The 20,746-nt window shown below is 43.3% G+C and overlaps 1 protein-coding gene and 1 long non-coding RNA gene across 8 annotated transcripts in view; one reads left to right on the top strand and one right to left on the bottom strand.

Moving 5' to 3' along the window:
- The window catches only part of zbtb4 (zinc finger and BTB domain containing 4), a 31,114-nt gene that overhangs the window by 1,894 nt on the left and 8,474 nt on the right, over positions 1-20,746 (top strand). Inside the window, exons 2-3 of one of the 6 annotated variants that reach the window (XM_061764069.1) lie at positions 1,059-1,143; positions 4,185-4,241. The gene's annotated coding sequence lies outside the window, so the exon portion shown is untranslated. Of the gene's footprint in view, positions 1-1,058; positions 1,144-1,506; positions 1,657-3,881; positions 4,088-4,184; positions 4,242-8,271; positions 8,501-9,634; positions 9,906-10,044; positions 10,319-20,746 lie in introns of those variants that run through there. The other 5 variants (XM_061764068.1, XM_061764071.1, XM_061764070.1 and 2 more) reach the window with 5 other exon arrangements.
- LOC133472784 (uncharacterized) lies at positions 3,256-8,235 on the bottom strand. 2 transcript variants are annotated; one of them, XR_009786824.1, is made up of 2 exons: positions 6,280-8,235; positions 3,256-6,206 (listed from the first exon to the last, which is right to left on the bottom strand). It is a non-coding gene; the product is annotated as an uncharacterized LOC133472784 (long non-coding RNA). The 2 variants fall into 2 exon arrangements; XR_009786825.1 differs by having other exon boundaries at positions 3,256-5,492.

The following is a 20,746-nucleotide window of genomic DNA, read 5'->3' as shown; positions in this document are numbered from 1 at the left end:
TAACTATTGTTATTGCATATTTGCCTGCTGTGGCAAGACGTGCTCGTTACCACTTCACTGACGCTAATAAATACCGGGTGGGCCCAAAGTAGGTATAAACTTAAAATGTTTGCATTTGATTAAATGTGCACTGAAGTGAAGTCACTCGTACATTCTAACACATTTTCCACCCCATTTTTTAAAAAAACAAAAGGGGGAAAAAATACTAAATATAAAGAGACAGGCAAGTAGGTCTGGAAGCCGTTTCAGAAAGGAAGTCAAAACGTCCCAAATTGTAGTTATTTGTTAGTCATGCTTGTAAATGCTCGATGTGTCCGCCAACATTCCTCAAACCTCTCGAGAACAATGTGATTACCAAAGGCACCATACAAATCCGCAAAAGCTTCTGAGGCCAACTCTTAATTTATCCCAGTATCACGCAAGGGCTAGGATTTTAAAATATAAGGTTTTAACTTGAAACTTTCAAGACAGGGTTATGGTGTCAAGCCTGAGGTAGGGTTTTTCAGAATTATGGTCTGAATTCAGGACTGGACTCGAGTTAAAAGCCTGGATTCAGGTTTCTAGCCAGGGGTTGGGATTTCGAATTATGGTTTCAAGCAAGGGTTAGTACTACAGAATAGGGCTTCAAAGTAAGTGTTAGGGTTTCAATTTGGGGCTAGGGTTTCAAGTCTTGAGTCGTGATTCTTTGGTGGAGACCCTAAATGTGGCGGTGAGCCCTTAAATTCCCTCCCTCCCTTCATCAAAAAATAAAATGTGTACATCCAATAGATCTTGCTGTCAGCTATTGGAGAAAAGTAGATTGTGAATGTTTTGATTCTGTTACAGGAAGGATGAAGTACGGCAAATGAAGTACGGTAAACATTTGTCTGTAAGCATTGTTAATGTTGAACTGTAACCAACGAAAGCTGTCAGTTTTGACTCCGTTTATGTTTGAATAAAAACACTTGAACCAGCGTCACTTTGTTGTATTCTTCTGTGAACTGGCAATTGTGCTACAATTGTTTGGGAATTTTTCTGGCAGTGCACAGATAGGCTGCTTTTTTTGCTTTCATTTGTAGCAGGTGCGGCAGGGCAAACCTCACAGCCACAGGAAACTCATGGTGTTCAAAACTGACTTGGAAGGCATCTTCAAGTTTGTACAGGGTGAGCGCCAAAGCTTTTTCTTTTATTACATTTGCACTTATTAAGTTTGACATTATTAAACAGTGTCGAAAATTCAGATTGTGGTTTCTAGCAAGCCTTCTCTCGTTCTTTATTTCGTGCATAACTTATTACCGAACTACCTCCCTCAAATATGTTAGGAATGTTAGGATAAAATCGTCACGGTTGGTACTGTAATACTTATTTTAATATGAGTGAAATGTGACACGTCAAAGCATTCATTGGTCCACCAGCGCCCCCGCGCGTCTGATTTCCAAGTGACAGCGCAATGCCAACTATTGCGCAACACGAATGACGAGGACGGAAATGGGTGGTGCTTCGTGCCCAAAACTTGCGCCCTCTGCTGTTCCAATAAGATTGCTGCACGAAGGCGGACATTGGAAGGAAAAAATTGCGCTTTTAAAGTCATTTCGTAACGAAAACGTACCCTCAAGTACTTCCAGCTTGCCGCTGACGTGACGAAAACGCCGGAACACCGCCCCCCCGTGATAAAGGGTACGCAAACTCGACGCACGCACGTCGCGTGTACGTGATAACGTCCATAAAACGGATTCCTGTATTGCATTAATGTCCCGAGTAGCAGCGTTGTTTATTCGCGGTGACGAAGTAATTGTGTAACTGAAGTGATGTTATTTTTGTTTTCCAATCCAACGAGCCATAACCGTCGTCACTCCTGCGAGAAGTGCGCATGCGCGGAAAATAGGGGGCGCTCTTGGGCAACATCAGTGAGCGTCTTAAAGGATGCCCTTTGAAACGTCAAATTGGGACATGGAGAAATGTATTCCGTAAGGGGACGATGAAAATGAAAGCATCCCAGTGAATAGAGTTCAATAGACATGTTTTTCTTGGTGCCTCGTGACTGATTGGCGACCAGTCCAGGGTGTTGCAGCTGCAATTTGGCTGCGCGCGGCTCATTCGCCACCCTCATGAGGACAAGCACTGTGGAAAATGGATGAGTGTTTTTCCTGCTTGTTTTCTCTCAGCTTGCACATCGGGATGTGTTTCATAATAAAATGGAGTGACGTACCATTGGAGGCACGCGGCCTCTGAGCCCATTTGTACCCTTTACAGAGACTGTCCTGTTCTGCAAGTGTTGGTTTTGGCTGACGTCAGCCAAGGGTCGCCGACCGTCATCTTTCGTCCCGTCTTCCTTTTTATCACCTTCGTGCCTCTTTACGCTGTATTCCAGCGGTTCATCGATTTAAGGCATTCTTTCCCGATGGCCTCATTCGCTGGATGGAAAGTCTTGTCTTTTCTTGTCAGCGCCAATCTGAGACAAGTTTTGTGTATAAATGTCATCTTCAGTTTTGACACACATTTGACATTGACATTGGGCGATTAATTCCAGTTTGTCAGGACGATTTGGTGAATCGCTTGGACTAACAACATGGCTGCGATTAGAGAGGAGATGCTTCAGCAGCATCAGTCAGTGTTGGCAACTCAGTGATTTGGTCGCTGTATTTAGCAACTTTTCTGGCCCCTTCGTCGACTATTTAAATAAATAAATTTTAAAAATAATAATTTTTGTAATCATTTTTCCACTGTTTTTTCATGTGAAAAGAATGGAGTGCAGCAGCAGGCTATGATGGAAAAACCTCAAAACAAGCTTTTTTTTCTGGAAAAAGTCCACTCTTTCTCTTAGTAGGCTCATTGCTTATATTGTGACAGGACACTATTTTGTTTGTCTTGACATTTCAGTCCAAATGCTCGAAAACAGCTGGCAATAAGTTGAACTCTGCTTTGAAAATGGCTGTCAGTGAGTGAGTTCGGCTTATGGCTTAATTCAGTGATTCTCAATGTGTACAAGTGGCTCCCTCTGGCGGTATGCAAAAGAATCACTGAATTTGTGAAACGTAAAAAAAAACCCAGCCAAAATACATTGGAAAAAATGAAATACAATCAAACATTACAATAAATATCTGCTCAGATTCCATCTACAAATAAAAACGCAACACTTGAGTTGTTTTTTTCTTTTTCTTTTTTTGGAGCAATTTAGAAATAGCGAGTAGCAACTTGATGAAATGAAGTCATCAAAATCAAGTCCACTATTCAGTCCTCTATGATACACCCAAAACACAGGACGCTTCATATTGTTTTTATTTTATTTTTTATTTTTTTTTATCCTTAATGTTTAAACTGTGTACAGTGTTACAATAGCAATAAAATAATTTTTAGGACTAAAACCTCTGCCATGTTTTTGTTGAACATTTGGGCCTAGATTTTATTTCAATGTTGCTATTATGGTGGTACTCAGAGAGTTGAATCGCCTATTTTGTAAGTGGCACTTGGTGTAAAATGTTGAGAATAAGAACCACTAGTTAAGTACTTTGTCTTTTTTTGTGTGTCCCCCCCCAGAGGGCTCTGACATGGATGCAAAACAAAAAAAGACAGCGGCCTCAAAAGTACAGGCTGTCTCGAAACAGGAAGTACACGCAGCCACTTCCTCCCGAAGCAAAACAACCCCCGTGCTTATCGGAGAATTGACGCACCCCGCCCCCTTCCTTTTCGCGGCCTGTCCTCGTCAATGGCGCACATACACTGCACGCTTGACACCCCCTTCCTCGCTAAAGCCGCCGCCATGTCCCATCTCCTCCTCCCGCCCCCCTCGCTCTCTTCGCCAGCATGCCCGAGTAGCAGCCTGGAGATGAAGGAGCTAATTAATTTGATTTAGGCAGTGGAAAAAGCAGCCGTCTTCCACACTGAATCAGGCCCCCCCCCCCCCCACACACGCACACATTATTTTCCACCTATCCTTCCCAGTCTCCTTTGGCAACGTGCGCACGCTCGGCCCTTCTTGGTCTCCCGCACGCGTTCGATTCCCCGTGCTTACACAACGCAGACTGATTGGGTTTTGTGCAGCGATTGCGTCGGTCTTCGGGGTAAAACGCAGGAACCGCCGCGTCTGTCGTTTGGCACGCCGCTCGAGGTTTGTTAGAAGTCCACGACAACTGCAGGCCGGCCTCGTTAAAAACCCGCGCGGGTTCTTGACATCTAATTACAGGCTTCCTGTGTTGTATTTGCAGGTCAGGCCCGCTGTCTGCAACATCCGGCATGCGATCTCTCGAGTGATGGCGAAAAAGGTGAGAATTTGCATTTTTGTACTGCTCGAGCCTATCACAGTTAAATTTCGGTGCAAGGTGGTCAGTCCAGTGGGTTTATTTTCCCCGCGAATTTGCCATTCGCTGCTCACCGATTCGCCTATTTGCAGATTTTTTGGGGGAAACCAGTATCAAATCTCAAACCGTTATTCGCTGAAAAAAACAAACACCTATTTGCTGTTTTGGGGTTCAGGGCAAAGCCTTGTGGAGTATAAAAGTACTGTATTGTTTTAGCCCCATCTTGTGTTATCTTGATTCCAAGGAACTTTGTTGAAGTGAATTGAGGAGCTTCATGTTGTGCTCTGCTGCCATCTTGTGGACTCTATAGGCAATTATAAACCTTATTAGGGGTGAGGTGTTAATCAGTTCCTCTCTAGGGCTAGAGAGGAGCACAATAGTGAGGATCTCCCCGGTGGCTTTAACGCTGAAGACAACATTGAGTGACAAAGAAGGACCATTTGTAAAAGAAGCAACAAAAAAAGAACTCTTGAAAACACAAAGATACATTTCTGTTAGTTGTCATGGAAAATGCATATAAAGGATTAGGAGAAAAATCCTATATCCCAAAATATCATAAGTCTCTTTAGAAAACATGTTGCAAATCATGAAATTTCATTTCGGACACCAACGGTAAAGACATTTTGGCATTAAAAGTATTGAAAAGTATTATTTCAGAATTGTTATTTTTCTTAGAAACTCTGATGACATTTGATGGATCGCAACTGCCAATAATCCACATACGCATATCAGTAAAACTAATAGATTTTTCAGAAGGAAATTCAATGCTAAGAAAAAAAGCAAAAACATGAAAAAACTTATAAATTACAGACTGTCTGTATGGGGACCAAAATGGCCACGGGCAAGCCGATCAGGTTTTAAAATCAAACAACCCACGGGGGTTAAAGCACAATCGTCCGTCTGCGTGTGTGCGAGTGTAAACATTTGTCACGCTGGGAACATATCCGCCGCTGCATCCTTGCATTTTTGTGGCAAAACAACGGCGGCCAAACTGCTGCCTCGACCTCGAAAAGCCGCCGCTTCCTCTGGAAGAAAGCGCTGACACTCGAGGCCTTTCAAAGATTTTGCCCCTCCCACTTTTGAAGTGCGTCCAAGTCAGCTGGAGAGCAGGTTAGTCATCCCCTCTCGAGGTCACTGAGGATGTGTGCCGACCAGTGTTGGGAAAATGACTTTTTTTTTAAATTCATGCATCAACAGGACCCTTGGATGTGTCCTCTAAAAAGTGGATTAAAACCAGAGATCATGATTTTGAAATAAACCGCATATTTGTATTTTTTTACACACATAATAAACAGTTCACAAAACATGATGAAATGTAAATACATAATCAAAATGTGTTTATCGCATTTTATGTGTACAACGTGGAAAGCCAAACCAAAGTTGACGTAATTGACAAATGTGCACAATTTAGACAATATCGCTTCATATGACAAACCAGATAAGTGAATGTTCATAAAAACGTCCAAAATGATCAAAATGAAACTTCAAAAGTCAATCTTCTTTTATGTGTTCAAAGGTTTAACTGTGAGTCAAACCTTTTCAAAATCTCAGACAAACTAATAGACAGCGCCACAACTATTTAGAAAAAATAGGTCATGTTTGAGATTGTGGTCGAATGGCACATGACCAGAGAGAGCCAATCATAAGTGTCAACTTTAGATGGAGGAAGTGATATGAAAAACAAAAACTGAGCCTTTGTGGCGATTTTCTGTTGCTGTTGTTGTTGTCGTCATTTTTAATTAACCAAAATTCTAATCATGGAAATTTCTGCCAGTAATGTAACAGATTGCAATTGCAGTTTGTAAATACATTTCATAATCTCGTTGCATGTAATTAGTTGCCCGTCAACACTGGTGCTGACGCTCCAGTTGCGTCATTTGGAATTGCCGTTTTGTTGAAAGCGGCTCGGAGAGCTCAGAACTGGCGACCCTGCGCATTTTGGAAAGCGATTGCGATGATGAAGCCTCTATCAGATAAAAAGTGACTGGAAAACGTGACTCACTCAATTATCATCTCCGTAGCAGCACGATGGTACTTTGAGCACATCTGCCTTGCATTCCAGCGGTCCTGGGTTCAAATCCGGACTCAGTTTGTTTTCCCCCAGGGTTCTGTGATTGGCCGGCAACCGGTCCAGGGAGTACCCCACCTGTCGCCCAACAAGCACTCGGGGGGGGGGAAAAAAAAAAGGCTGGATAATCATTCTAGGCCTGAAAAACAAATGACACACAGTAGTCGGGTTTATCTCTCGTAACTGCATAGTGTAAGCAGCAAATAACTATATCAAAAAGCACATTCCTGTTCCTTATTCATTTGAATGGGAGACACAAAATATAATGACCGCCTCTTATTGGAAGCCAATGCCGTCAGACTGCTAAAATTGGGCCAGATGTGTTTACACGCTGTGCTATTTTTATGTTATCTCTCTTCAGCCTTGATTTTCTCTCTCTCTCGCTCTCTCTCTCTCTCTTTCTCTCTCTCTACACTGGCCTTCAGGAAGGGAAAAAGCTTTGCCCTCCAGAGTGCCCTTGTCGTTATACGTACATGGCGTCATGAGATTATTCATATGCCACTTTATATACCATCAAGTGCAGCGGGCACCATAAATGGATGACGTTTCCTCACAATTGAAAATGCCTGGAGTTCCCAAATGTCGTACTAACATTTCTGTGACAACCGAAAAAAAGCAACTGCGACCGGCAACCCCCACGAAGACAGCACAGCTAATTTTTTTTTCCCTCGTGGAGGCAGCACTTCGTCAACAGGCCGCCAAATTCCACTTGTCAATTAGTGTGCTGATCAATATTCTAGGCGTGTGCATGGCGAACAAATTCCGCCGCGGTATCGCGTATGTGCCGCTTATCAGAAGCTAACTCCATGCAGCACAGCTGACCGTTTGGCTATGAATTGATATTGTTTTTCGGACCGCTCAGTCGCTTAAAAGTGGCGGTTGCTGCTAAGTCATGGGCGGAGAAACTTGCTGCGAGGGAAGTATTATGTCGTAGTAGCTGGAGGTGAGATTCCACCCCCGATCGCAGGGCTGCGAGGCAGATGTGCTAACCACTTGAACACTGTGCCACCTTGTAAAAATCCTTTAAAAAAAACTAAACAAAAAAAACAACAACAAAAAACTATGCTATCTTAAGTGACTATTTTTTATATATTTACCCAGTGAGGATTTCCTCATACAGAATCTCTTGTGAAATGTATTTCTACGACATGGTCTCTACGTCAGTTTGATTCTCGCTAAAGTTTATATTTACAGCGTGACCTTGGCGTAACCCACACACCTGAGTTTTTGTTTTTTTGTTTGTTTTTGTTTTTTTGTTTGTTTTTGTTTTTTCTTTCGGCGTTCCGATGCGCATGTCGCTTGGTAGCACAGTATGAAAAGCTGTGATCACGTTCGGGCCAAAGAGCCACGAATGGGCCCAGCCGGACGACGGGGGCGATTCTGAATGCCGAGCTGCTGGCGAGCACGCGTGTGTTTTCGACGCGCGTGCGCACACACACGCACGCACGCATGCACGCACGCACGCACGCACGCACGCACACACACACACACACTAAAGCTATTGTCTTTGCCACCAGGCACGCCGCTTCTTACAAACGTCTTGCTTTCTTTCGCTTGCTCTTTCTACCGAGATGTAATTCTTCGTCACGTGTAACAGCGCCGAAGTGAATGAGTGGGTGGTGGTGGTGGTGGCGGGGTTAAAAAAAAGTTTGTCCTCCAACTCCCGAGAGCTGTCAGAGAGGTCACAGGAACAACACCCAATCCCGGAGTGGTTCCCATGGCGACCAGCGTGGCGGCTCACAATGAGGGTGAGAGGGAGAGAGAGAGTGATGAAAGGGAGCGAGAGGGAAAGGGCAGGAGGCGGGCGGGCAGGCGGCTGGCGTCAGGATTCAGTCGGTGGATTCGGGGTGGGGAGGGGGGGGGGTGGTCAAAAGGACAGTGGGAAGTAGCATTACGGCACCAGAACGTTCTTCCAACCCTCCTCTCGTAGTTCGTCTCGTTACATGTCCGAGAATACCCAAAAAAACAACAACGCATTCCTGTTGCCCAAGGTCCACTCGGTGTCACACAAAACGGATTATCGCCACGTGGGCTTTGTTGTGTCGTTGATGTTGGAACGGACCGCGGGTGTGATCGCCACTCTTTATCGTGTGCGCTGTACTTGAGACGACCAACGAAGCACACCACACGCATCACGATACCGCCGCGGACAATCGTGAGTCTCCTCCGTGTCGACTGCGCGCATCAGGATTTGCGATCGTAAATTTTGAACAGCTTAAACATTTGCGAGCATCGGCCCTGACTGTTTTCTGACGGAAATCGCTCAGGTTAATCTTTGAGAGACATACGACAATCAGGCCTATGCTGACTTTGATTGGAAGAGAGTAACATTTTTCAAATTAGGCCAGATTATTGGGATGTTTCTACCCTATTAAGCATTTTTGATTGTCGGCCCGACTTTTCTGAGCAGATGGGGAAGGAAAAATCTCTCTTAACACACTCCACACCACAGGGTAATCTCTGAAAATAATCTTTCAGAGACATCAAATTTTCAGGCCTTCAGGTTTTGCCATCGTAAATATTGAATCGGTTTAACATTTCCGATTGTCGGTCGACCGTTTTCGAGCAGATCGGGTGAGGATGTGAAAAATGACCTGCAACACATCGGGATAATCACTCAAAAATACTCTTTCAGAGACATCCGACAATCGGGCCTTTGCTGATTTTGATCGCTCTCTTCTGGGGCCTACAAGTGAGGCTTTACCTTCCCGGACTTTCCTTCCTCGGTCAACGTGCGTCTTCCTCAAGTACCTGAACTTAACGGACGCCCGCTACTCAACCTCAACCTTCCCTTTTAACGCTTTTACTTTGGACTGCCCCTCCGCCCCTTCTCCAACTTTCACAAGCGCATTCCCGTCCGCCATTTGCCTTCCGCCACTTTGTCCTCTCTTGCCGTGCGTCCGTCCGTCCCCGGGGTCTTTGCGACTTGGCTCGGTTCCTGTTTGTTTTCAGCCATTTTGGGGACTCGCCGCGCTCGTGACAAACCGCTTAAATGGCGTCCTCTCGGCTCTCTCTGCCTCTCCCTCCCTCGCCCTATCATCGAGCTTTGTGTATATAAAGTTGTGTGTGTGTGCGCGTGTGTGTGCGCGCGCGTGCGTATGTGTAGAGGGATAAAGGGAACAACACTTCCAAATAAAAAGAAGATTGGATTCAGTTGGGTGGGGTGTGAGGGGAGGTGGGTGGCGGGGGGATTCACTTGCAAGGGGAAAAAAAAATGGGAAAAACACTCGCAGTGGTGTGTGCGAGGTAAAACCTGGAGTGAGAGAGCGAGCGAGAGAGAGCGAGAGAGAGAGAGAGAGAAGGAGGGAAGGAGACAGAGAGGGCAAGTTGGAGTGTGAGAATCGCTCCTGCCCTCTTGTCTTCATACACCGCCAGTGTGCACTCTCTCTCTCTCTCTCTCTCTCTCTCTCTCTCTCTCTCTCTTGCTCTCTCGATCTCTCTTTTCTTCCCCCCTCCCTTCCTCTCTCTCTCTCTCTCTCTCTCTCTCGGCCACAGACGGAAGGGGAGAGAGAGAGAGAGAGGACACATCGCAGCAGAGATGCAGCAGGAGGCTTTCCGAGGTACGTTCTCGTCTATGCTCGCCTTCCCGGCACCCGGAGAGGGAGAATAAGCGGAAGAGAGGCCGACTTGTGTTGTCAGCCAGTTCCTGCTTTTCTGTGAGGGGGGGGGGGAAGCTGTTGATTTGTTTTTTGTTGTTGTTGTTGTTGCCATGCGTGCGTCCGGGGGGTGAGCGCTGGTGGGTGTGCGTGCGTGCGTGTATTCACGCATGTTTGCGGATGGCGATTCGAGCGCGTGCGCGCGCACACACAAGCTGGCTCCCTCATTCTGCATGCGCGCGTGTGTGCGCCAGCGGCGAGGCCTTCGTCGCCCTCATCCTCGGCCTCTGTCGCACTTCTTTTTTCTTTCCGAGGGCGGGCGGTGAAACTTTTGGATTCGTCCGAGTGTGTCGCGTCTCGGCCCTGGGGACTGACAGGTCAGAACGTGCGCGAAACGGACTCGGTGGGACCCCCTCACACTACCACATCTCATTCCTCTCAGTGTTCCTGTGGCTTGTTTTGGTTGTAAGGCCGCCCCGTGTGCGTGCGTCGTCCATTTTAGCAGACTGTTGTTGTGCTGGAGGTTGTTGGAACCACACTGTTTTTTTTGTTGTTGTTTGTTTTCAAAACAGCCAGCCATCAGCTGCCAGCGACTTGGCATTCCACGGTTTCCATGGTTTCCAAGCACCCCCCTCATTAACGTATGGAAAGTATGACACGCACTGCCAAAGGGATAGAGGTCATGGGTAGATGTTTTGGTGGTTTAGCCCAGGGGTTCTCAAACTTTTGGGGTCCAGGGACATTTTTCCAAGGACCCCCTCATAATCCTAAAGCCAGTTAAACCTCAGGCCATGTTCGATTTTCAGCTTGTCCGCTGTGAATTTTTAGGATTTGTTTTTTTGTTTTACTGCTTTTACCGCGTAAAGTTTTTAACTAACAGCCGTTCTTGCCATTCGACTTTATTTTTTCCGCCCTTCAAATTCTAGTTTGTTTGCTTAATGTGCAGGTTGTAAAACTAAAAACCTAGAAAAATGATTTAAAAAAAACAACAAAAAAAAACAAAAAAAAAACATTCTCAATACCACCTTTCTTTCTTATGCAATCGTGGAAAAAATATTAGGCCACCCTTGTTTCTTTAGTTTCTTATTCATTTTGAATCCCTCGGGCAAATATACCCTTAGTGGTACCAGGCATTGAAATGAACAAGAAATTGAAGATTCCTAGCAGTACTAGTAGTTTTTCTACTGCAGCTCAATTAAAAAAAATAAAAAGTTTTGACATAGTTTCTATAGTTGAGAAAAAGTTTATATTTTTTGACATTTGGGCAGTTGGAAAAAAAAAATCTATAGTGTTTAAAGTATGAACCTCCACATTTGATCGTTAAAAATTAAAAGAAATACACACCTCAAAGTTTTGGGGACATTGAATCGATTTAATTTTTGTATTATTTTTCTCCATTGAGGCCCCTGCATATCGGCGAATTCGCCTTTTCTCAGATTTTGCTGAGAAAAATCATCTCTTCGCCCTTTTGGTGCTCAAGACAAAGCCATGTCTAATATAAAAATATTGCTTTGGCACCATCTTGTGTGCCAAGAACTATATTGAAGTAAGGGGAGGCGCTTCATTTCATCAAGCCACATAGCCCTGTCTAATAGAAAATGTTCCCCTAAAAGTGATTATAATTGCCTATATTAATTGTTTAAAAACCATAACTATCCCACAACTATGATCCCACAAGACTTAAATAGCATTTCAAACCCTTTGAAACATCTTCAAACATTGCTGTACCCTCAAACATTCACGACAGTAAACAGCTTACAGCTAAGCACGCAGATGAATATTTACAGTAGTTTTATCTGCACAGATACACAATGTACAGTGCCTGTACATACAGTAAAAGGCATCGAACCAACTAGTTGACGAGATGAGAATGAGCTCGGTAACAAAAGCACAAGTGCGATCCATGCACGCCCATCCACTAGTTTTGATGCCGTGTTTCGTCCAACTATCTATCCAACTATTTAGTCAAAGCTATCGTGAGCCAAGGCAGACATGGGCGTCACCATTACAGTATCCCTCTCCCGCTGACGGTCAGTCACAAATCTAATGCGGCTGCTGTTAGATTTGTGATTGGGTGAGCGCGTGTATGTAGGCCGAACACACAAACAGTCTTCTGCCTTTCGCAGCGGAAGTCTGGTTGAGCGGACAACGCGTTGGCGGCTGGTTCTGATGTCATGGCTCACGCTAACCGTTCGTTGTCTCAAGTTAAGAGACGCTCCAATTCGATTAGTATCATACACACCGTTGACAGTATTTTGCCACGGAAATTTAAAGATTGTTTTCATACATATTTTTTTCCAGAAATGGCAAATATGTGAGGGTGCACCGTACTTGCTTTTATAATATGCCCTACTGATTGGTGGAGTGCGCAGTTAAAGGAGTCATATGGGCTGTGATTGTAATTTTTGGGTGGAAATGACTTCGAAAAGGCTGTTGGTGTCGCGTTTTAGCTCTCTCGGTGCCCTCTCTCTCTAAGCCTCCCGTGGTTGTGTCGTCCCCTTTTCAAAGATATGGCACGGCGGAGAGGAGGTGGAGGAATGGCTCGCTTTGGTGTGTGCCAGAGCAACATGCTAAAAGGCTCAATGCTAGCACGAGGGCTGCCATCTCGTCCCGTCCGTCCCATACCACTGGGCCTTTGGCGGTGTGCGGGTGGGTGGGTTGCGGACGGCCAACCGCTGTTTTGATACAGGCCCCTCCGGCCGCCCTTCACGGGAGAGAAAGCCCAACCGACACTTTCCCCGTCCCGCATGCGCCGAGCCGCTGGCTCGCCAGCTGGAACGCCGAGGCCCCCGCATTCCTCCCCGCAGGCACTCCCCTCGACCCCTCACATACACAAAAAAAAACGACAGACATAGTTAACGCATTCTGCTGCTTGATCACAACTTTTATTTCCAGGATAATAGCTGTTCATGGCTCGCGGGGGACCTGAGAGATGTGGGAGTGCCAAGGCATTGCAATGTCCACGCTTCCAGTAATCCCAATTTTCGGGATAGTGGTAATTCCTTGGAAGTGTCTGCTGTGGAAAACCTCACTGTTACACAGAATAGCAGTAAAACCGGGGGTGGGCCAAGCATGGCAACTTACAGCCCGCTCCGTTCTTTTCAAGCCCACCGAGCATTTACATTATCAAGGGTCCTGTATTTTTTGTTACATTCATTCAGTCGCTTTTTCTTACCCAAAATCGGTTGAACTATATTTCTTTATTTTTCTTTGTTTTAAAATTCATTTATCTCATCCAACAATTTCTTAATTCATTTATTGTAAATAATAAAATCAATTATATTATATTATATAAATGAATTATGAATAATACTATAAAGAATAATGATGAATTTACTTTGACTTATATACATTTAAAAATATGAGTGAAATATACAATTTAACATGTTGATTAATAATTGGTTTGTTAATTACAACCAAATTAATTATGATTATCATGATTAAAAAATGAGGATGCACTATTATACTATTATTGAAAAAGACTATTTACATGTTAAATATTTAATGCATTATTATTTTATTTTTAGTATAAACTATTTTACATGTTACCTTCACAGTTTTAACTACAAATAACCTTGTTCACCTGTCTGATTTTATATTTTATTCATTTATCTCATTATTAAATAATGGTCTAATAGATTTGTTTTAAATAACATAAAAAATATAGGTAAAATAAAAATACTCGTAAACAACTAATGATAACTAAATTAATTATAAATAATACTAATAAACATTCAGATCAATTACATTTTATTTGTATTTTTTAGTGTATTTTTATTATTTGTATTTTCTATACACATTTGAACTTTTATTTTTATTTTTTTAACCGAATGACATGGCTGATATGTCCATTTAAAAAATCCAAATATATAGTCATCTATTCATAGATTTTGGCATATTTTTGCGTTCTTTCTATAACACCCCAAGATGCTATAAGATGCCACCAATTTGCCCCCGCAAATTATCGAAATCTACAATGCCCCCATGTGGGATAGGAGAGCCCCAGTCGCCGATGCACATTTAACCCTTTATCGAACAGGACAAACAGTCAAACACACAAATGCAAAATGAGAACACTATTGACTACTACACTACGTACAATAATTACAATTTATAAAACTTGATTATTTCCTTACATTCGTTGTTATTATGTTTTTTTTCACAATAAAGTGTTTTTTTTTTCTTTCTCTTTATTAAGAACACACAAAAAAACAACTCAGTTGTCCTTTTCGGGGCTGGAACCGAATAATGGCATTTTAATTCATTTCAATGGGGGAAACTGATTTAATATACAAATACCATCAGGACCAAGCAGCCGGACAGGACTTGTTTAGGGGAGAAAAAAAACAAAAGTGAGGCACAGGGAGACATTTTCTAGTGATTGTGCCTTTTCCCCGAATGGAGGCCCTGGCTGTCTCTCGCCGGCAGACGCGGTATCGTGCAGCCTCTGCCTTCGCACAGCGCTCGTGTGCGTCACAGGGAGATGAAAAAATAGCGAAGGGGGGCGGGTGTTGGGGAGGGAGGCTGGGGGGAGTGAGCGTTGCACGCACTTTCCCGGCGCAGGCGTCAGATGAGATGGTGACATTTTTAGCCCGAGTGCCGTCTCTCTGCCGAGTCCGCCCACTCGGAGCCGAACGGGGCGCTCGCCGTCAGGGATTTCCCGACCGGCATGTAGCCTGGGCGCCACAATGGAGGCCTGCATGGGAAGCCACTGCAGCTTTTATTCAATATCCTCGATATCTAGCCTAAGGTCCATTTACTAGTACGCTCTTTGTCCTCACTAGTTAAGACAATTCAGCACATAGTAGAAGGACTAGGGCGTGCTAGTAGAACTAACTTACTTAGTTCTTACTAGTACGTTACAGTGGACCTCTGCATACTCGCGGTTCCGCACGTGCCAATTCACCTATTCGGTGACTTTCTTTCTTTCTTTCTTTCTTTTGGTGGGGAACTAAACCCGAAAACACTGATTGGCGGTTTATCCCGGCTTATTCTATAATGATTTGGGTAAAAAAAAAGAGAAAATTCTTCCATTTTTATTTTTTTAAATTTTTTTTCCAATGTAATTATAATGGCGGTCAACTATGTGCAGATTTTTGCCATTCGCGGTCTGGCCCGGTCCCTACCCCTGCAAATAGCAGGAGGTGGTGGTGGTGGTGTGTGTATGGGGGGGGGGGGGGGGGTGTCCACTGTATTTTCATCTACTGTTTGACATTGCACTGTGACTCGTGAGACACTAGATGTTAACTAGTAGAATTTTATAATGCCACTCACTAGTAGAACTAGTAGCACACAGTTGTCAAATAGTGCACAGTTTTGCCTCACTAGTAACATGTAGTTGTCCTACTCGTGAGGACAAAGCGCAAGGGATCAAATAAATGCTGAAACGGAGTTCCCGTAAGCCATTGGAGCATTTATTTAACATAAAATAACTTTTTTAATGGTCCCTTGTTTAACTTTTCAACGGAGAGGAATTTTCCAGTATGAAAAAGTTTCAATTTTGGTAGCAAGACACTAATGATACACTCTGTGCATTGAAATAGACCTTGTAAACATGTAAATACTGACTGACATTGCGTCTTAATGGGTATATACAGTAAGAGGATACAATCCACACTGAAAAACATTCTGTCAGCCATGCATGTCATTTACTTGCTCTCCATCCCGACTGAACAGCATTTGCCGTTTCATAAGAAAGTAAATTCAACATACTATATCGGCGTTTAATCGGCAAAACTACGGGTGATTACGATTATTTTCAAAAGGGCGAATATTGGATTATAATATAAAATCGGGCGACCAATTAATCGGTCGAGCCCTACTGGTAGGACAAAGTCTTTCTACTAGTGCGCCGAATTGCTTTACTTGTGAGGACAAAGAGTGTACTCGTACATGGACCCTCAAGCTGGCTATAGCTAGCAAGGATTTTGCCGAAATGCAAACGGCTTTTCATCGGTCGTTGTCGGCCAGCTGCGGCGAAAGCGTTGGAATATGAGATGAGCCTGCTGTTCTGTTTATTAACAACGCGCGCGTCACTTCCCGCATGGGCGCAGGTGACAAGTGCGCCCATGCGGGGCCTACTTTGTTGACGTCTGTTCTTCAGGCCTGCGGGGCATGCGCACGCGGTGCTGCGCACACACGCTGGGCCTGTTTGTGTGGCTGTTGTTGTGCGTGTTTGCCCGGGCTCATGTCTGACTGTTCCTGTTTCACATCCACCCCTCCTCATCCTCCTCTTCCTCTCTGTCTCATGCTCGCTTTCTACGGCTGTGTTCGGATTCATTCCCGATCTACTATATAGCGCCAAGCCCTATATAGCGAGTTTGCCATTTTGTAGTGCTGCTTGAATGTGTAGTGAGGAGGTGGGTAGAGTAGCCAAGAATATAACTCAAGCAAGAGTATCGTTATTGTTTGAAATAATTACTAGCGTTAGAGTACCTATTCTGTGAAAACAACTCATCAAGTACCGAGTAACCTGTGACATAAATCTGATTTATTATTTTTTTAATCAGCATGAATGTCAAATAGACAGAAATATAAAATAGGAATGTGCAAATTCAAATATTGCCCAACAATATGAACTTTCTTTGTTTACAATCATGAAACCACACACCTTCAAAGTGGAGTTATTGTAGGCTGAAATGTAGACATTTTTAGGCAGGCAGGCAATTGACTGCGAGTCGCACACCGTTGCTTCTGCCACGCTTCATGTAAACCCGACCTGGACTGAACCATCGCCCAAAAAAAAAAAAAAAAAAAAAAGTTGGTGACTCACACCCGCACATTTGATCTATGGACACCCTGCGACGTCAAACGGCGAGCCTGTGTAGGCTTTTGACGCTGTACTTTTAACACTTTTATTTAATGATAAAAAGGTGGCGTAACAGTCAAGGAAGAAACTGGTGCTCCAGAGTGAGGACGTGGGCCAAAATGAAAGGGAAGACTGCGGAGATATTAAGAGGCTCAAATCGCTCCTGTTCACTTCAATGTAGCCGGCGCGGTACGACAATCACTGGCGTACATTTCGGCGACAGAGACTGCAAGCTTTGCTATTATTTTATTTATGTATTCATTTATAAATCGAGTTCAACATTTTTGAAAAACACAATGTATGTATATGTTACAGTCAGAGTGTGTAAAACAACATAAGCTTTTTTTTCCCTGACTGTCTGATACGAACGATTGTATTTTATAAAAACATACAGTAATGACATGATTAAATAGAACGTAAAGAAATTCAACTGTTTTTGCCACATTTTTTTTGCTTCAGTTCAATGTACATTATGGTGCTCCTTCTGGTGTGCGTGTCAAAAGTAGAGCAACACATCACAACACGGTTGGACAAAAAGTGCTTTGTTTGTATTCATTTTGCGCACACATCTTAAAACACTGTCATTATAATTGATATATTTGTGCAATATTTATTACTGATGGTAATTACGCGTTATAATTATGCGTCAGCGATTATGTCATTAATTGCGCGCCCGAGGTGTGTTTGAAAACGATTTTGAGTTTGACTGATGAGTGAACTATATGGTCCAGGATATACAAATCCCTGTATAGTGATTAGGAAGTAAGGAATGAGTGAATAATTCTGAACACAGCCTTTCTCTCGTTCACTTTTTCTATCACCCTTTCTCTCTCTCTCTCTCTCTCTCTCTCTCTCTCTCTCTCTCTCTCTCTCTCTCTCTCTCTCCTCTTCCTCTTCCCTCTGCAATAACAGTGCTGACCTAGTTTCTGCTTGTTCAGTGCTGCCTGTGGAATTTTACAGCGGCCTGCCTTCCTGGCTGCCTTGCCGCTTGAAAACGCAGGCAGCAAAGCATGACTGAGGATTTTTGTCTCCTCGCGTCATTTGCGCTCTTACGCAGGCTTCTACCCCCACCAACCTCCACCCCCTCGCCAATCAGCAGTCTTACAAATTGCCTCTCTTGAATAAGTAATAGCGTCACACTCGTTGCAAGTTGTGTGCCCATTGGTCTCATCTGTGGCATGGTCACATGCATCAGCCGGGCCTGCGGTTAGAAAGAAAAATGCAAAATAGCTTGTTGTCTCGTGTTCTATCCGGTCGCAGAGGGCGGCAAGACAAACGTCTGCTGTGCAGTGGCAGGAAGTAACGCCGTACAAATACTTTGTGACTGTACTTAAGTCGATTTTTCAGGTATCTTGTTTAGTTTTGTGACGCCTTTTTTGACTTTTACTCCCTACATTTGAAAACCAGATGTCTCAACTTGGTACTCCTTACTTTGTCAAAATAGGCTTTGTTTCTTTTATCAACCTGTGCAGATGATGAGGCGTCTTCAAAAAGACGTGACGAGAGCGAGGCGACGTGAAATGCGGTTGAGATCTTGATTGAATGAGATCCTGGGGTCTGACCTTTGGCTACGGGTTTTGCTGAGGTTGAAAATTTTAATGCCGTCGCAAATTTGCAGATGTAACTGAAAAATAAAAACTCACCCAAAAATAAAAAATTTGTTGTCAGCTTATGTGAAACCCAGCCAGCCACCTAATACAGTACAAACAAGATACTTTTACAATAATACTCATTTGTATTTATAGTTTCATATTGTTAGGTCGTCGGAGACAGCCTATGTCCAAATTTGGTCAATTTCATATTTTTCACAAATGATACTTTTGGTCAATCTTCACGTAAATCTGTTATTTTTAAAATGGCGTCCCATCTTTGCTGAGGCAATGTCAAAGGTTCTTTTTATTGGGGGCTTTCCTGAAAAGCGATGGTGTTGGAGTATTGTTTCCTCTTTGTGGCTATTTGCTGCTTTTTTGACAATTGCGCCATGTTTTTGTAGTTCAGTAAAAAAAAAAATAATAATAATAATACCGTACACTATATTGTATGTGGAAGCTCAAAACCTGATGCAGTATTGCACTTTTTCCATCGTAGCTTGTTGGTAGCTGTGGGATGCTACTTCATTAGCGTTCGGCCGCATCTCTCGGTGTGCGCCGGGCCGTTTGAGGCTGAAAAAACAGACAGCGGCGACAGGAAGCATGAACACGGCGACACGACCATGACGGCAACAGATTTGGAGAAGCAAATATATTCCCCATCCATGGCCTGATTTAAGAGAAATGTTTGGTACAAGAGTCATTTGTGGCGAATGCGTTGTATCTTGTGCCAGCCCATCAGCCACCAGCTTTTGGCGCCTAAAATAAATTGTTCGTCTAATGTGAAAAAAACACATACAATGATTTTGATGATGTATTTTTTTCAGTTGCTATCATTGGCTAATTTGGCATTTTTGGGGGGAAGGGGGTCACTCAGTTCACCACGTTGGGAAAGCTATGGAAACTTGTATTAATAGCATAAAGGTCAAGCCAATGCTAGCTAGCTCTTAAACAACAACGTAGCGTGATTTAAAAAAAAAAAAAAAAAACGTTTTTTTTTTTTTTAATTTTAAAACACAAAAGTATCAGCATTTCTACATTAATAAAAGGGTTCTTTTGCCGCTGTGCAACTTGCATGCAATCGCCTTCCCTCCCTTCCCATCATTCCTCGCCCTCATAATTACATAGTTAAATTCCTATTCTATTCCAGGAATGCCCAACAAGGCAGAAGTGGAATGAGAACGTGACTGCTTTTATTAGCCATCGGGCCATTCATCTGAATCGATCGAGGATTCTTGATTAAAATGGGCGGGGACTGCGGGGAGTTTTGTAAGATAGGCAGTGGCTCTGTGGAATACCTTCCTGAAGCTTGATTGTGGCATGCTGAAATCTGAACCTGTACTGTCGCACGTTGAACTAACACCCGCTACCCCACCCGAACTTCCCGCTCCCACCTCCCAGTTGCCATTCCTGGCCCAGTCCAGCATTGCTGCCGTACCATGACTACTACCATAAAAAAATCATGTTCAGAGTTTGCCAAAAAATGCACTCTCTCTTTAACTGCCCATGACTCAGATAGATTGGTACATGGACTTAAAAAAATAATTTGTTCCGTCACCGTGGTCACTCTCAAATCAACGTTCCCCATTAAAAGAATGTAAATGCCATTAATCTTTTCCAGCCCTCTCATAAATACCCCCAAAAATGTTTAACATTTCTTCGTAAGAACACACTCTACAGTATTTTACTGTATACAAACATGCAGGCATGACATGATTAAATAGAATTCAAAGAATTAAGCAGTTTTTGCAACAGTTTTTTTATTTAATTCAGAGGACATTGTGGTCCTCCGTCTGGTGTACAAGCTTTGGCCACTAGGGGGCAGTATATTGCATATATGTAACACATGTAGCTTTGATGATTAAACACAAAGAAGACAGTCTCTTGGTCGTAGTAATATTATTTCTTTTTTTGCAAAGCAGAAAGAATACATGCCTGTGAGTATTATGTGCTCTGTTTGTATTTGTTGTGCACTGATTGTATTCAAATAGCAATTTAAAGTTTTATAAATACTGCAATATTTAATGCTAGTTTCGTTAGCCCATCTAAGGCATTTTGCATTATGTGTTAGCGTTAAGGTAGCGAACTTTCGTACGACAAAGTTGTGTGCACAAAATACAGTACTGTACAACACGAAGCTAACAATTGGCCGAGTCATGGTCGACTTGGAAGTCGAGGTACGACTCTACTCTCTTTTTAATTAGGTGCTTATTAACATAGATAAGAAGTCCAATGAGTTAAATGAAAGGAAATAACATTGAAATGAAAATTATCCAATTTCACTTCATTGTATGGAAAATGATCTATTAATCATTGATTCTTGAGTACAAGTAGTGTATGTTTGTTCACCTATGTATGGTGACAGGCAATAAGTCCAATTGTGCGCTCTTCCACTAGATGGCCGAAGG

This window comes from Phyllopteryx taeniolatus, chromosome 23 (genome assembly GCF_024500385.1).
Source record: "Phyllopteryx taeniolatus isolate TA_2022b chromosome 23, UOR_Ptae_1.2, whole genome shotgun sequence".
Lineage (NCBI taxonomy): Eukaryota > Metazoa > Chordata > Actinopteri > Syngnathiformes > Syngnathidae > Phyllopteryx > Phyllopteryx taeniolatus.
The sequence above is the reverse complement of the archived record's forward strand: the minus strand, read 5'-3'. Positions and strand labels throughout refer to the sequence as shown.